At 53.5% G+C, this 15770-nt stretch overlaps 1 protein-coding gene across 1 annotated transcript in view; it reads right to left on the bottom strand.

Annotated features, from left to right (window-relative positions):
- The window catches only part of LOC100908029 (calsenilin), a 42521-nt gene that overhangs the window by 6946 nt on the left and 19805 nt on the right, over window positions 1-15770 (bottom strand). The gene's annotated exons all lie outside the window — the stretch shown is intronic.

Here is a 15770-nt window from a genome sequence, read left to right as displayed (position 1 = left end):
AACTCCATGCGAGCTCGTTTGCGCAAGGCTCCACCGAAAGTAGATATCGACGAGAAGTTCCGCGAGAATGCTCCAAAAAGCGTCTCGGAACGGAGCAGAACAGCATTCGAGCGGGGGCTAATAAAGCATTTCGCTGCAAGGGGTACGAAATTGAAAAAAATTGGTAGACTTCGGCAGAGTCGACGGTACGACATAGCGACCGGTGAGAAAGGCTCTGAGGCATGAATTCAGAAAGCCGTGCGTATGGCGAAGAGCTCAAGAGCAGCATCCGAACGTGGCGAGGAAAACTTGGAATTATCTCGGACATTTTGAGCACGAGCCGTGTTCCGAATAGCATCTTCGTGGAATACCTCTCTCGCGTTCGAGCAGATGAGCATGGAAAATCGCGCAATGCGATCCCCCCCCCACCTCCTACTCGCGCTGAAGGGATGCCTGCAAGCGTCGCTCCAGAATGTGTCCCATATCCATCCCATATCACAAGACGTCCGAGTGTAACAAGAGCAGACTTCGCTTGTAGGATCTCGGACATGGATTTCGTTCTCATAATCATCAGTCTTTCCCCAGAGATCAGCCCCAGTACTTGCACAGTCCACCGGCCATCGCTTCTGGCAATCGAAAGCGAGCACAAAAATTAGTCGTCCCGTCTCTGACGAGGGAAGCTAACTCCAAATCTCACAAGATCCTTGCGCCAAGCATCCTTCGATCCGACCCAGCTCGGAGCCCAAAGCTGGCGGAGCCCTCCCTCTAGTGGATGAACAACCCTTTGTTTGCGGGGGAAAATTTCCATCACGGCATTAGCACCCGAATTCGATTCGTCTAATATGAACACAAGCATTCCCGGTTCTACATTCAAAATAATATCTGGGTTCAGCCAAAAACCATTATTTAGGCGGCATGGAATATCGGAAAGTAATTAAGGGTCGCCATCGCGGGACAGCAACAAGGAACGCGCCCAACTCGAACAACTGTCCCGGAAAAGCTGCTTACCGACGCTGCTGCGGTAGGGATCTTTCGCACGACCTAGCGCTGTACTCTGCGAGAAAATCGAACGGAGTCGAACAATGTCTGCCAAGGAGTACTGTCCTTGATCGACGGAGAAATAAATCGAGTGAATTTCAAGGATCAACGCGTCGAATTATTACTCAGGAATCGGCGGCACTCACCAGCCTTCGAAGAGTTCGTCAGACCTGCCCGCACCGAGGCGAACATCGAGGCGACAGCCATCAAGTCTCAAGCTTGTCCTATTCGTCTCAATAGGCCGCTTTGAAGCGTTGTTAATGTCTCACTGTTCACCGGTGTTATGGAAGTTCCTCGGGTAGCTCTACAATGTTCAGGACTCCCGGGAAGCGAAGTCGTACTGGGAGAGAAAGTCGAAGCCGCTGTCTTCGAAAGAGGATGCTTCTCGCGTATGTAGACTCATTCGACAATCTGCGACGAACCTGACGGATTTCTCCCCGGGCCTCGGCCAAATAATACGAGTTTTTATGGCGAACCGACTGTACTGGTCTCTGCCTAGGGTTTTTCGAGCGAGCGGTTCCACCTGCCCAGTGGGTTGGTCGATCGGTCAGTTGGCCCTCTTAATTTGCGAGAGCTGTACCGCTGATGGCGCAGTTCTTGGCGCGCCACTCTGATACCGTTCATCTACGCACAGGTTGAGAGATTCATGAGTTGGCACATGGATTTTTTGTCCACAGTAAAATGAGCGGTCACGGCGGAAGTTTCAGATCTTCCTCCGCGTTGGAATGCCTCGAAGTGGGTGAGCGCGTATGCGTTCGCCGCTCGGAATCCGTTAGCAGCTTTGTTTGCTGAAACTTCAGCCGTCGCTGCCGCTGCACAAAACACAGGGCATTGTTCGCTGCGTAGCACACGGCAATGTATGAGGGAAACTTCACTGGCGACCGAGAACTCAGATGTTTTGCGTTTCCTCGCCGCTGAGGGTCTCCGGCACCACCTACCTATATATGCAGATCTCGGACGTGCAACGATGCGTTACGAGAATATCCAAGTCTGCATTGGTATCTGCGCCCGATAAAAGTTCACTACGAGTCGCTTCGAGTATCGGCGCAGCTGTTGCGGGAGATTTCACTCGTCGTTTCCCTCAATTATGCTGATGGATCCCCCTCACTACGGCAGCAGATTGCTTAAGTGACAGAAAAATCTCTCCAAGTCAGCGTGTTCTCCGTACGGGAGCAAGCGCCCCGGCGACCTACGGGAGAGCCTCAAATTCATTCCCTTACTCAGTTGATCAAACTCTCGACAGATTCTCATCGAATTTCTCATCGAGCGGCGCGATACTATGATAAGAATTATGTCACCGAGCGAGGGTCCTCAAGCCCCGAATTCTCCCCGGAAGAGTCGATCTAAGAGACGAACTCTTAGGAGTCTGCAACGATGGCCCAACTCCGTCGAGTTGTGAATGGGTCGAGGTTAATCCCGATGTCGACTAGGCACATTCTTTCGAGGTGGTAGGTCTGATTGGAGTTCAAGCTCCGCTTTCGGATCACATTTAGCGCGCGCTACAATGGGGCCGGATCCAAGGACATTGGAAGCGCTCACCCTTGGAACCTTTCCGCCAGCGGATCTGAACACCACGAAACCCCTCTCACTGGCGAGCTTGCACGGAAATCTGGAACGAAGCTCACGTCGGCCTCCATTCCTCCACAACACGGGAGGGGCTCTTACAGATAGTCGACTCGTTCGTGATCGTGGTCGACATGTCGAGAAATCTCTCCGGAGATAATCAGAGTCGGGAGCGGACGAAAAATTCGCACCGACCAGAGATGCGTACTCGCCGAAGTGGGGCGTCCAGCTCACTACTCACGTCGAGTGAGGAGCTACCTGACCAGTCAGCCGCATGGCAGACTCCCTCCTTCTAAACAAGTTTGGCTGCCGGTGCTTGAAAAGGTTCTGAGCGAGTCCTGACGAGTGCGATTTGGCTTTGCCGCCACAAACGAGAAAAAACGGATGGATGCCAAGTAAAGGCAGACTCATCATTTTCCCATTTACAGCAGAGAACACCGAAGTCAGCTCGCTCCCTTGTCAGCCCGAGGCCAGTGACGCCTGGTTTCGGTGGGGCATTCGAACGACTGCATGCAAGCTCCCCACAGTCCGACACTTCCAAGAACGACGTTTCGAGCTGCTGACTCTCCCGGTCGCTCTCAGAACGTCCTCCGAAGCTATCGGGCAGTCAGTGCCGGAGCCGACCGAGCCTGCTCTGAACGTCTATGACATGAAAGCTATGGGAAAAGTCGCTTACGCGGAGGGAAGTTTACTCACGAGTGGCGCGGGCTTTCTCCGATGACATTTTGTTCATGAGGGAGACAAAGCCCTCCGACAGGATCTTGTAACTTGAGTAGTTACTCGACATTGTCGTACGACGCGCGTTTTTTCCTCCTCCGGGTTCTTGCCTATATGCGCTCCTTGGAGTGGAGTGAATCGCTGTCTAGCTACTCTAGCTCGTGTTGACGTTCATCGGAGACACTCGCTCCCAAGGCACGGCGGCCAGCAACTCCACACATGAGTGACTATTTCACGCTTTCACGGATGTCACAGCCTGCTCGGCTTGAGCGCGGTCATGATTTGTTCACTGAGCACGATCTCGGAGTACTGCACTGAGCTGCACAAGATTCCCTCTGCGAGTCTAATCGTCGTTTTTATCCTTGTTCGCGGGTGGTAGTTCACCTCCTTGCCCGCTACTTGCGCGCCTAAAAACGTCGCTCACAAACCTTAGAAACGCTGGGAAATCTCGTAATAGACCCTGCGTTGCCTGCGAGGCCGACGCGGCTCTCCTCATGCACCGGCGAGGCGTTTTTATTTGTCGACGTAGGTGAGTAGTCGCTTGATGAGATTTCCACACTGGACAATCCATCTTGTACATACTCTCTCTCATAGCAGACATGAAGCCCGCGCTTCATCTCGATTTACGAGCTCGAGAGTCTTACACTTAGTTAGAGAGTCCCGGATGGGTCTCCCGCTATTCGCTTGGTTCTTTCCGTTCTGCGATCCCATTGTTCAGTATTCAGGATGCTCCCCGGTCGGAGGCGATCTAAGTACAGGGGCATTTTATTATCCCATTAGAAATATCAGCCGAGGCTCCTAGCATGGGAGGCTGTGACCTGGAAGCAACGGAGCAGAGCGTCCGAGGGAGAAAGCTCCCCAAAATCTATTCCCTGCTCATGGACAACGATCGGAAAACGGCTGCTGGCTCCGACGCCAGGAGGAACATTCCATCGCAAGGAACTCCTAGGCGACAAAGCAACTCGCCGTCTCAGGCGGTAAGTAGGTGAGCCGGTGGTCCCGGACCACAGCCGAGCCGGATCCGAATTATGTCAAGTATTCCGAGTGTGCTCGCTTTTGTTCTTTGTTCGAGTTTTTCCTCGCGGTGTCGTGATGGAAAATTCTCCTCTGTCAAAAGCAGCTGCTTCATTCTACGATCTCGGACGAGCTGCGTGTGTGAGTTAATAAAGCAGGTCAGGGCTCGAGGTCATTTATTTCGTTCTGCGATAAGAGGAACTACTCCTAGCCCCATCTATCGCTGGGACATCTATCGCCGCTGGCGTCGTGGGCGATCGCATCCATCGAAACAATGACGTCACTCTCACTCAGAAACGCCGACGACTCAGCGGTGCTCGATGAAAACGATTAGCGTCAACATTGTGGAGCGGGGGAACGCGAAAGCTAAGTCCAGACGCTCTGAGGGTCGAGGCGAGCCGAGGGCCCGTCAACACTGTCAGCTGGAATGATCTCGCTCGGTCATCATCGATAGGCACGGAGGACGAGCTCACGTCGAGTTGGGGTGTCCGGGGCGCATCTCGGGAATGAAGCCATCACTGGCCGGATCAAAAACGAAAAAAAACTCTGCGGCGAGTATAAGTTCTAGTCGGGACGTTACGGATGAAACTCACGATTAATCATTCGCTCTGTCCAGATCCAATTCATGAGTGCGTTGAATCTTCTTGAGGCCAGTCCATGACCTCCACTCGGGCAATCAGCCATCGTCACCACAAACTTGCCCGCACAAGGTCAGCGGTTTTCGCATCGAAGGAAGGATCAGCGGGGTTTGCTCGACTCTGCGAGACGGATCGGACGGAACCTCGGATTCCCGAATGTCTTCTGATCTCCTACGCTGCTCGGTGTAGGAGATGCAGCTACTCTAGGCCGCATCTATTTATGGCCGCCTGAGAACACAACCTCCTGGCGCACACCGTTCATAAAAGGCGGAACTTCATCAGGAGCGTCACGGATCCGGTGTTACTTTCATTGCCATACAAGACGTAGCTTTTTGCCGCAATGCCAAACTTTTCCATGAGTGCCCCGTGATCCGAGGCGGCCCGCGCTGCGAACAACTGGAATGCGGATGCTGATAACGAATGGATGGGTGATTTTTCGCATGTAATTCGCAGAATGCGTCCGTCGGCTGCAAAAACATCGGCACTTGGACGCATTGTCTCGTTTTCTGGGGGAAGGCGCCCGGGACGAAGCCCTTGGCGGACAACGGAAGCAATCACTCGGCTACCCCATCGGGATACTTTTCGAGAAGAGGAGACATTCTATCCAAACGCTCCAAGGGCGCAGCAGAACGCGTCTCTTATTGAGCAGGGCAGCTCGCAGGGGGGTTGAGGGGGAGGGGGTTTCAGCTCTCTCAATGCCAGCTCGCGCGGGACACCCGATGCGGACACTCTGGGTTTCGGTACCTCGAACATCATCGTCGACGACTTGCATGAGACCACAGAACAATCGCGGACGACGATATCCCACTGGACTCACTTTGGAGGGCCCTGTCCCGGTTGATTTTGGTGAGTATCGCGGACACTTTGTGCGAAACGAAGTTCCCGGCCATTGCTGTGCTCTTCCCATGGGACACACTTGATTTTAGTAAATATGTCGAGTATCGCGATCTCATCGGCCATCCTTGGCGGAGAGCGGAGTATAGCCACGAGCTCGTCTATTTTAATATGCGACAATGGGAGCGTCTGCTTGAATGGGCAACCCAGCTAGCAAGGTGGGCTTGTGAACGGAGGAATATTGTCTCACTGTTCTTAATCGCTGAGCTTGAGGTCAAATCGTCGATCGTGGCGCATCGGCGTCGCTCGGCTGCCTACTCAAGCTATCTGATACTGCGACGAAGACACCGGATCTGAATGAATCACCGAAAGAGGCATCGTCAGAGACGGGCTCTGGCAGAATAGATGGTGATCTCACACTGAAGAGATCATCCCCACCCTTGTTTTCAATTCATATCGCGGAACGAACCTCGGCGTCGAAGGCTCCCCTCATCATGATTCAAGATGAGGTCGAAGAGAGCTCGATCAGATGGAAATACGTCGAGAGCGTTGGACAAGCTTCTTCGCGTCGCTTGTCCACAGAATTCAGCGCAATTGTTTCGAATCGACATGTCACGAGGCGTGACAGGTCTGATGACTCTCGAATAGCGCAAATACGACTCGCGGGGCCGGGTAGATAGCTATACGTATGCACAAATGAGCGGAGTCGCGAGCAAATAGGCGGACAAGGAGCAACTCCTATGATGGGAGTACATTCGCAGGCGTGAAGCTCCTCAGGATTAATGTGGTCCTACGTGAATGACAGGCAGTGGCCGAGCGCGGTGCAGTGAGAGAGTGACTGATCGACCAACTGACTACTACCAACCAAAACAACAACAACAAAAACAACAACAGACCTTTCACGGGAGCTTTGACGCGTTCATTCGTCATCCGGTTCATAAGGGTGAGGAAACTTTGGGGAATAAGTTTGTTCCCACTCATGTCGACTGCTCTAATGCCGCGGTCCGCTGCAGCTAATGCAGGTGGCCGCCTCTGACAGATTCACTTGCCAATTGCTCGAGCGTCGCACCGACTGACGGACCTCGTGACTGACTGTGGGTCTCACTTAGTGACTTGCTGACTGACTGACTGAGCGAGCGAGCAAGACAAGAATGGAGTGGAGTGGCAGCACTCCCAGCGCAGGTTATTATTTACACTCGCGCACAGACACCGAACTTCAACAATGACGAGTTCGCGGTAGGAATGTCGACGACGTCTCACTTTCGGCAGTTGCAGCAGCAGCATCGTGCGATATGAGTCGACCCCATGAGTTCGTCCGAGAAACGATAGCCTGTCGACACCTCATTTCCAGAGAACACTCTCCCATGAAGACGCGCGCCAACACTCCCCAACTAAACAACTGCTTGTTCTCGTGCTGTTGGTGGCAACGCCGCCGCGCCGCGACTGCTGCTGGTTTAGTCGAGCAATTGTTGCGAGCAGGTAGACACTCGGATGAGCGGGCGAGCAGACAACGCACTGTCGCTCTTCCCTCAGATTAAATGTGGCTTCGTGGTGTTTTTTCCTCCGTCAGCCACTTGATCTGGTGTTCGGTCGCTCTTCTAGCGGCGCACGCTTCCGCGAGCCCGCGAGTAAGTCAGACAGTCAGTCGGACGGCTAGCCGAGGCTCGGCTCTGAGTTCTCGAGAGCATTCGCAAGCGCCTCTCGTGTCTACCGGTGAATAGGCGGCGAACGAAAGTTATATAGAGACAATCTGACAGACAGCGACCAGGCATGGCCACCAGCGGGACGGACGCACTCACGGTCGGTCAGACGAACTTGCGTACCGACAGACGGGCTTTACACTCTGCCGGGCGGGCATCGCGAGAATTTACAAACAACGCCCGACCACCAGGTACAAACATCTCCACGAACGTCTCCGTTTGATGATCATATCGCGAGCTGTCAATCGCGAGTCGAAGGCCTCTCTTGTGGGCACGATCCTCGTGGACGAGCACGAACTCACTCCTTCCCTCCCACCCTCTCGAGCACCGTTCTACATGTAGGTTGGTCGCTCGTTCGGTCGGTCGATCAGTCGATCGGTCGCGTAGCAAAATACCTCATCGAGATCCTAATCGGAAACTCGGTTCCCTCGCTGCTTTGCCGGTTCGATTGAGAGTCCTGCCAGCACGGCTGCAGCACCGCTGCACACAACTGCACCACTACGACCGCTACTGCCGCCATGAACGCCGTGGTCGCGATCGTCAGCAGCAACGTTACCACCGCGCCGCCGTACCAGAGGTTTCGGCTCGGCAGATTAAATACAACGGATCTGCCTGATGCCTACCTGCGCGCACTGCTCTCGCGAAGTCAAGTCACGCTCCATCCACGCCGCTCTCCGATGAGGTAGCGGATTACCGGAGCATGAGGCCGACCTCCGAGATGATCGGCACGAAGGCGACCGGAGAGTGCGTCCCTGAGCCGGCCGCGTTATTATGAACTGTCCGGTGTTGGTTTTATCGAGCTCATTGTCACGCTTGCGTATCGGAGCGCAGGAATACGCAGCAGTCGGCGTATGACTTGGACGAGTATTCGTACAATATAGAAGCGAGGGAATTTCGTGACACGTGTTCTTCGGACGGATATGCAATGCGCTCCGTTGTGGCCGATCCTCGGTGAATAAGAGCGAGGCTGAGCCCACGCACGAGCTCGGGACGCAGCGGACGGACGGACGGACGAACCAGCCGACCGACCGATCCACCCGAGGGCGGGCGTACGGACACGCAGTCGTGCTCGTTCGAGTGAGACCGTGAGTGAGCGTCAACGACGCCTGGCTGGAAAACGGAGTCACGTCAGGCCGACTCGCCGGCCGCATGGCCGAAGTCTCAAGAGGGACCGCGGACACAATGATGAGCTTGCGAAAATGTTCACTTGGATTCATTGACTCTCCCCCTTAGCCGTCCCCCAACCCACCGAGCGCCCGCGAGACCGACTGCTGGATGATTGACTGAGTGAGCGGCTTATGGACTGAGCGAATAGTATTGCCTCGAGTTAGCAGCGCAGTTCCGAGACGGGGCGAGCATGTTATGGAATGCCGGATTTTCGGGGAGACCAGTTAGTGACCAATCGAACAAGTTGGACGGAAGCGACTCCCGGTTCGCGGGTAGCAGGCATGACTATTTCTGCGCGCCTTAGTTCGCTTTCCACTACATAAGTATGATTGTCCTTCTACTTGAAAGAATAATTTGCTCGGACAAACGCCCGGGGAGCCGTTCCCCCACTATCCTCGCCATCGAGCGAATTACGTCGACCGTCGATGGGGCTCGCTCCCTCCGCAGCTCGGCAAGGCGACCACCGAACTTGGTGAATAGGTCATGGTCGTGGGGTGTTAATACAGAAGCCCGGATTCCTCGAATCGAGGCGCAGTCGGCGTTCTCGGCAAGAAGAACATGCTGGGAAAATTCGGGAAATCCAATCAAATCCTGGTCGGCGGTTCGCATGAGCGGGACAAGAGCGCTATTCCCGCAGCCGTTTCTCGCCGGAGCTTGGGCCGGCTCTCGCGGAGGCCCTTCTTCTGCTCATGGACGCGATCATTTCCTCGATTTCGGAGCGGAGGAATTTTGATTTTGATTGCTCTATTCACCATCATGCGCACCCCGCTAGAATCGCCGATCGATGACGCAGGAGTTCCTTTGAGATATCAAATCGAATTCCTGTGACCGGATCGTTCTTAATTGAACAGTCGTCATGACAGCTGAATAAGGAATCCGGGTCCTGCACCACCAGCGCGCTATCGTAGACCAGGGGGAATGAGCACCGTCATGTGTCATGCTATATCTAAGAAGCGAATGACAGCCCACAATTTTTCTCCCGTTTCCGGTACGCGATTCGTTCTTCTTGGGAGCCGGAGTCGGAAGCTCGACTTTCAAGTCGTGCCCGGGATCGATTCGCTCGCTTCCGACCTTCGCGAGGATATATGAACCTAATAAGAGTTCATCAGTCAATTGGACGGCGTTAATTGTTCAACTTGGACGGAGCTGTTCGGTAACAAATGCGGCGGACGAGCAAAGTGGATCCTTTAAAAAAATCGCCTTCTCTTTCCGAGGCTGCCAAAAGACCGCGAGCGAGGAGGGTCGCCTGCGTCGCTCGAAACCAAGAAACGGTACATCCACCGGTTTTGCTGAAGCTCGCATCATTAGGGCAGTTTTTTTTCTTCTCGTGAGCAGCCGCGGATGTATTGTATTTCCAAAGTTTTTGGCGGTAGATTTTCTGCTCCACTCACTCCGAGAGACTCTTGTAGCTCTCGCACTCCACGACTTCCCCCGGTCCTGGCGGGGAGGCGCTTCACGGCACCATGTCTGCTGGAAATGCGAAACCGAGCCTCGCCAATCGAGTTCTCTTCGAAAGGGATCCTGCGCTAAAATTGGAGAACTTCCACCTGCCGCATATTAGATCTTCGGGGGAGAGCTTGACATCTAGCATTGACTGCTCCTGCCGCCACTTCTTCGTGTCCCCAGCGATGAGTGACATATATTCAGGTGCTCCCGCCTGAGACGTCTGACATCTTGATTTCTCCCGAAGCAAACTGGGCAGCGGCTGCTCACAGACAGCTGAGAAAAGCAGAACGTGTCGTTCCTCATCTCTAACGGGTGTCGTCTGAAGGCGTTTGATGGACACTCCTTGTAAACCAGATATCAATCAGTAAGCTCTGTCTATCGAAACCGGCGTGGCATGGCGAGCTTCCCAGGGAAAGGAGGTTCTCCGATAGCGAGTCAGAAGTGTGTCCTCGCGGAGCGCAGAGTGCTCTTCCTGAGCAGCAGGTGTTTTCGAGATGTGCTCGTCGAAATACCTGACTTTCACAACGATTTCCGTCCACGAAGAACGTTCATCCCTAATCTCTGCGGAACCACGGACGGAAGAGGAGCACTTGAAAATTTTGTAGCGAAGCATCGTTCAGATCCGCCACAGAATCACGTATCCATCTCCTCAGAGCGTTTCTTCACTCTACGCTTTTCGACCCGAAGGATCTCTTGAAACTCCGTATACCTCCTAGACACGCGACGGTCAGTTTCAATATTCCGCGCGCTCAGCCTGATGTCAGGTGCTTCAGAGGACACATCCTCGTCGCAGTCTGGTGCTATATCCACTTGAATGAAGAGAGTCGGGCGCGTGCCGCGCGAAGCTCAAGACATTTATGTATTTTCGACTCAAACGAACCGTCTGACTCGAAATTGAGGAGAGCGATCTGGATGGAGGGCGGAAGTTTCAGGCTGAAAATTTCAGCAGAGCGCGGGTCGCGTTTATTTTGTTCGAGGAGGCCTCAGGTCTTCCTCTGACTGCTCTTTTGTGGATTCTCCTCAGCATAACTTTATCTTCGGAGACCGCACGACATCGAAGAGAGCGTTGTGCAGTCGCTCATAATATCATGAGCCCGTTGTGATGCGCTTCCCCCCCCCTCCGATTCCAGGGTGAGACATGTGCCATGTTCACCGTCGTACGCGGCTCTAACCTCACTCCGCACGCATGTCCCGCCTGCCCGCCCGCTATTCCGCTCTTTCCTCAACCCGTTCCTGGCTTCGACTTGACAAACTCGAGAGTCAGTCGATACGGGGAATCGGACTGACGGCGTCGGGCATGGAGTGGACGATTGGGCTGTAGTGGGCGCTGACTCCGCTGCGTCGACAGAGTCTAGACTCTCGTCTCAGCTCATCTCTCACTCTCATCGATCACTTTGTGAACTTACCGCTATCAATAACAGATTGTTTCTTCTTCTTGGTGACTACCGGAACCTGATCTTCACGGCTCAGCATCCGAAAGAAGCCGGAGAAGCCGGTCAGCATGGAAGCCAGAGCCATCAATTGACAACACCCGACAATCACAGACTCACATCCGAAAGCCTACACCTCCATGAAAAGATCGGAGAGCGAGACACGGAACATCGACTGACGGGCTTCGTCGAAGCTCGCGTTCCGTGATTGTCGCAATTCTCACAGTTCCAGACACTGTGTTGTTGTGTGCGCGGCTGCGTCGAGAAGCTCGCTTTTGGTAGCATTTAGAGTTCGAAGCCCGGTGGGAGAGTCCATCAGGCAAACCGAAGGCCCGTCATCTCTAGGCCTAGGTCTCCGCTCTGGCTCATATGTGACGTGATGCCACCTGGTTTTAGACGACTATTTTAGAAACTCAAGCCGGCTCTCGCTGCTTCAGTAGAATATTTTCTGAGAGAGACAACGCTGTCTGGGATGACGTGCGAAATTTCCTTGAGCCCACAAGGAAAAAAGAGAAGGAATGAACGACGCGACGTGGCTCACTCGCTGCGATCAAGGGGAAGGAGGAGCACCTCCGTTCCCGCGCTAGAAGGAGCATGGAACAGCTCGATCAAGTGCTAGATCCAGCCGAATTTTCTCAGGCACTTCCCGATTGACGAGCGGTGACACCTTCTCACAGCGTGGGTTGTTATAAATCATCGTCGACGTCAATCGGAGCTCGGTAGGTCGTTTTGAATTAGCATAGACTCTGACTGCGAATGATCGAGTGTCGGATTAGGAGCCGGTCTGGTAAGGCATTCGCTCACGATCGATTCAGATGCGTTATCAGCAGGAGACGCCGCAGCGGACCGACGAGAATTTCGGATGAATCCGAATGAATTCATCACCAAGCTCGATTTATTCGGCCCGCTTCGCGATCGCTCGTGTGCAATGACGGTCACAGGTAATAATTGATACGTTGCTTGTGAGCCACTGCGTCGCTAGCGAGCGAGAGGGCGATCTGGCGAGAGACAGTGGCAAGTATAAAGGCAATCGCTCGCCTTTGGGTTGGGTGGAAACGGCGACCAAGGTCGCCTGAATACAAATGAACGCTTGCTGAGCCCGCTGCTCTACTAGTACTTATCAGACGGAAGCTGCTGCTCATTTATCAAGACGAAGAACGAACACTTAAAGAAACTGCAATCGACTTCCCTTGTCTCACCCAGAAAGACTGCTCCACGGGCTGAGTCTTTTCCGATCTTGGCCGCGAGATTCCTCGACCGGCATCAATTCAGCGGTGTAATGTTCTCACTGATGTTCAGAAAGTCGCGATGGATCGTCGAGGGGGGCTCGCTTTCTATTTTTTTCATTCGATATCCAGATCTTTTTCTCGTCTAGAACAAGTGCCTCCAGAGGTGAAGAGATCTCACAGGCATCATAAATTATTTGAACCATCAAAAAGCCACCTCGACTCTCCAGCTTCTTTTATGATCGATTCTCTACTCCACACTTTACGCTGACGCCGTGGTGATGATGGAAACTCACTTGCTCTATTGCGAAGCTTTCCGTCTCAATCGCCCTTCGCTGCTTCTTCCCTGGTTCTTCCTCGAGGCCTCTGGACGAGGGGTCGGGGACGAAACTCAGCTCCCCCGAGGTTAATAGTCATTATCACCTCGAGCCATAAATCATTCCTCGTTTCTATGCAACGAGGTCGAGGCAATGCTCGTAGCCGTACGCGTAGTCACTCAAAACAGGTCTTCCCTGAAAACGTCCCAATGCCAACCACTCTGTCGGTGCGCCGCGGTGCTGCGGTTCGGTCTTCTCTCCTGCGGCAGTCAGGTGCGATTCACTGACGACCATAGGACGAGCTAGCTCCGTTATAAGAGGTAGACATATATGCATTTCTCGTTCATGCCTTTCTATTCGTCGTGATTAGGCGCGCGAATATTCTCTCGATTTCATGCTGCCGCATACGCCGTGGGACTCGGAGACCGTGGGTATGCAATAAAAGAACAACGAGGAACAAGGACGGAGAGAGGATATTCGAGCTTCAGGGCGCGACCGCCGTGATGCTTGTCGCTCAATGTCGAGAGAACGAGCGATAAGCACGCCGGCGGATATGATTTCCATAAAAACAAAACTCGGTCAAGTTGAAATCGCACAACTGTAATCAGATATTTCCTCGCTGTCGGCACGACTGGAGTTTTTGCAGACTCCCCTCCGACGCGGACTAGTTGCGCTCGCTCCGAATGCGTACCCTGCCGTTCCGAAGGGAGCTTGCGAGCAGATTCTTCGGGGAAGTCTCCGTCAGACGGAAAGCAACAGAGTGCTGTTCCCTCGGCGAAAAGCGAACTTTTCGCCGACCTCGTTGGCCTCACACGCTAAGACTCACACTAGATTCCGGAACGTGGCTGTTTTATAGCGTGTAATTTTCTACTTGTGCGCCATAAGCGGAATGAGCTCGGCCAGCTGAGTCTCGCCGCCTAGCTCAATGACTAATGCCGCATGAGTTCAGGGCTGGCGATCTCGAGTCCAAAAGTCGACAACATAAGTCAGCGGCCCGCCGTGGACGACGGATTCATAAGCCTTTTTGTCTAGCCTAAAGCGGGCTTGCGACGATGACGAGGGACCATTTCGACGATTGGCCTTGTGTACTTTGGAACGAAAGTTTCCCCGATTTAATCCGATTCCGATACATTTTCCCTTTATGCCATTCTCTCCTCCTCTTTCTCATCTTTCCCGATTCTTTCCCGGAGCGAGTGTCGACGAAATTCAATGCTTTTCCAATGTTCCCTCTCGAGAATCTTCCATTGGCTGTTGCAGCCGAGGGACCGCATCCCAGCGACTCGGGCCTCTCGTTTTTCCGGCGGAACGTTCCGAATAAAATTCCATTGTATTCTCGCAATAACTGACGTCAGGGGCGGTCGGGTATACTATTCCCGTCGCGAATCTGAACATGAGGCTCCGATGTCTCCCTCAGCCGCGACCGTTGTTACTTTTGTAGCCCCGGATGACCTCTCTGCCCCCGGAATATTGTGTCTCGGAGCGTAATGCCTATCATAAGGCCCGTTGTCCCCGGATCCAGTGAGACGGAAATTCGAGCGAATCGGGGAGCGATAGAACGGAAGAGCGAGGTGGGAGTATGAGCAATTTTTACCATGAACTGGCATCATCGTTCAGCGAGTGTGCGTGTCCTCGATCAACAGTCATTATCGTTGTCGTCGTCAACGGAGATCGTCTAACGACGTAACCCACGAGATACCTTGCCGAGATCCTCCCTCCTTCCGCGTTCCGGAGGAGCCGCAAGGCCCCGCGACACAAACACAGTGGGAAGCTCCACAGCTGATACATCACAGACAACAAATATTTGCCCATCTCCTGGGTCTACAGCCTTGCGTCAGAACAAGGGCATCAGACACGAGTACAGACAGAGCTCGGAACGTCTGCCGGCGATGAAATGGATCGAAACTCATTTTCATCGAGCGGAATTGAGGATGCTCCCTGACAAGCGAACGAACGACACGACGTCTGTATTTTCTCCAGACGCCTCTCGCTTTTTTTCCGAGGCGGATCTCGGCTCATTCTCCCGGAGAATGATGAGGTGTCTTATTTCAACAAACACAAAAGCCCAAACTCGTCACCCGACCCTGAACAAGCAGAAGCCGTCGGAGGGTACTGCAGGCGGCACTGCGGTTGCGGCGCGTAATTTCAGTAACCTCCAATCCTTATCTTGAGGAGTTTGCTTTCAACGACTGCCGGCCGGGACATGCTCCGATGCTCCGAGAGAAACAAGCGCTCGTCTAATCGAACATGCATGCTGCGTCGATGCAGGAACGCTGGCATGCCGCTGATGTTCTCCGCTGTAACGGATCCGGCACGCATTAAGAGCGTGCTTCTCACCATCTCAACATCGCAGAAGGTCGTGCCCAACTCAGGTCAAGCTCCTCGCGGGGCAGAATTCTTTTTGATTCTTCTTCTCGGAAAGCCCATCCGAGGACAATGGAGCAAGCGATGGAGAATGCTTTAGGAATTGTGCAGAGGGAGGCCGAAGACAAAATCTCGCAAATGTCCGTTCCTCTACGCATTCCCCTCGGCCCTCTGGAGGATTCAATTCACCCGTCTCCGTTCGGAAACCGGTGCTCGCTATCGAAATATTTCGGCCTATGTATGTAGACTCGATATCATGAACGACAGACACGTCGAGCTCACAATGTAAAAGAGTTCCGATACACCAGTATTTGGATGGTTTTTGGGACCTTTCCAACCT

The sequence above is a fragment of the Galendromus occidentalis genome, unplaced genomic scaffold (assembly GCF_000255335.2).
Source record: "Galendromus occidentalis unplaced genomic scaffold, Mocc_1.1 scf7180000077435, whole genome shotgun sequence".
In the NCBI taxonomy this organism is placed as follows: domain Eukaryota; kingdom Metazoa; phylum Arthropoda; class Arachnida; order Mesostigmata; family Phytoseiidae; genus Galendromus; species Galendromus occidentalis.
Note: the sequence above shows the minus strand (reverse complement) of the source record. Positions and strands in the feature narration are given on the sequence as shown.